Below are 1,941 nucleotides of genomic sequence, written 5' to 3' on the forward strand. Positions count from 1 at the left end.
TTTTGATGTACTACCCCGCTAACAATGCTATGCCGAAAAAAGCGCTGTTCTGACTCAAAAAGCCTGTATATTAAAAATTTGTGCAAAGTTTTGGGTGAAACAACCCGCAGACGGCAGTATCCGGGTGTCATAGATGTGAAGCAGTAAAGTAAGTGGTTAATAAAGCATAGTGTACATGAAAAAGGACCTACAAAGTATGTTAGAAACAAAATCACCTGAATAATATGCGGAAACAGAAAAGTATATAAGTAAGATAGTTTGGTTTAGTGCAGCAAAAAACAAAGAATTAAAGTAGAGACATTGGTTCGGAATCTACCAGAAAGCGGATGCATTACTGGGAAATTTTGTGAAATTTTGCGCATATGGCAGGTTCTCTCAGATCATGAAAGGCAGTTTACCAATATCCCTCAAGAGAAAAGTATACAACAGCTGCATCTTACCGGTACTCACCTATAGGACAGAAGCGTGGAGGCTAACAAAGAGGGTTCAACTTGAGTTAAGGAGAACGCAGCGAGCTATGGAAACAAAAATGATAGGTCTAACGTTAACAGATCAGAAGCGGGCGGAGTGGGCGAGGAAACGAATGCGTGTTAATGATATCCTAGTCGAAATCAAGAGGAAGAAGTGGGCTTGGGCAAGGCATTTAAGGCGAAGGCAAGATAACCGCTGGTCCTTAAGGGTAACGGAGTGAATTTCAAGAGAAGGCAAGCGTAGCAGGGGGCGGAAGAAAGTTAGGTGGGCGGATGAGGTACAGAAGTTTGCGGGAATATGGCGGGCGCGACTGGCCAAGGAGGACAGGGTTAATTGGATAGACATGGGAGAGGACATTGCCCTGCAGTGGGCGTAGTCAGGCTGAGGATGATGATAGTGATGATGTGTATCCCAGCGTTAGTAATATTGATATCAGTTTTTAGAATTACCAAAACGCAGTTACCTTCGATGCTGTGGCCTAACAAATTTTGACGAAATCGCGCCAAAATACATGCCCTTTGGAGAAGCTTGCGGGCAAAGCAACCTCTCCACTGCACGTAACTCGTCGAAATAGCCAAAATTTGTTGAGCCACAGCGTCGATGGCAACCGCGTTTTCGAAATTATAAGAACGGTGAGCTACACTCCTCTCAGTAATTAAGGGGCCTAACAGTAATAGTTATAGAGTTAACTTTTTAATAGTTGCTTACCAGCCTGCTATGATCACGGCTCGGTTTTTTTTTGTTGTACTACATCGCTAACAATACTATGAAAAACTCCATACATCTAATGAGCCAAGAATTAAAACGCCTCATCAAAGAAAGTAAAGACAAATTCTATAGTCAGACTCTCACAAGGCCTCTAACCGAGGCACCTAGCAAGTTTTGGAGGTATGTAAATCGCTCAGGTAAAAATAAGCAGGCAAATGATGAAGGGAGCGTAGAGTTGGCTGAGAGATTTAATTCATTTTTTACACCGGTTTTCACACGTGATGATGGCGAATCGCCGTGTTTTCAGCCCGCGGATAGTCCTCCTATATCGGATGTAGAGATCAGTGAGGAAGGGGTCCTGAATTTTCTCTTGAATATAGACACCAAAAAGATGGTTTAGGTTTTAGGTTTTATGGGGTTTAACGTCCCAAAGCGACTAAGGCTATGAGAGACGCCGTAGTGGAGGGCTCCGGAAATTTCGACCACCTGGGGTTCTTTAACGTGCACTGACATCGCACAGTACACGGGCCTCAAGAATTTCTCCTCCAAAGAAATTCCAGCCGCCGCGGCCGGGATCGAACCCGCGTCTTTTGGGTCAGCAGCCGAGCACCATAGCCACTGAGCCACCGCGGCGGCAGACACCAAAAAGAGTCAAGGCCCAGATGGAATCCCGAATGAATTTTTATATAGATATGCAGAGTGGACCTCCAAATTTCTAGCTAAAAGTTTTCAGTCGTCTGTCGACAGTGGTTGTGTTCCCAT

Source organism: Amblyomma mixtum, chromosome 2 (assembly GCF_055824585.1).
Source record: "Amblyomma mixtum isolate Tamu chromosome 2, ASM5582458v1, whole genome shotgun sequence".
In the NCBI taxonomy this organism is placed as follows: Eukaryota; Metazoa; Arthropoda; class Arachnida; order Ixodida; family Ixodidae; genus Amblyomma; species Amblyomma mixtum.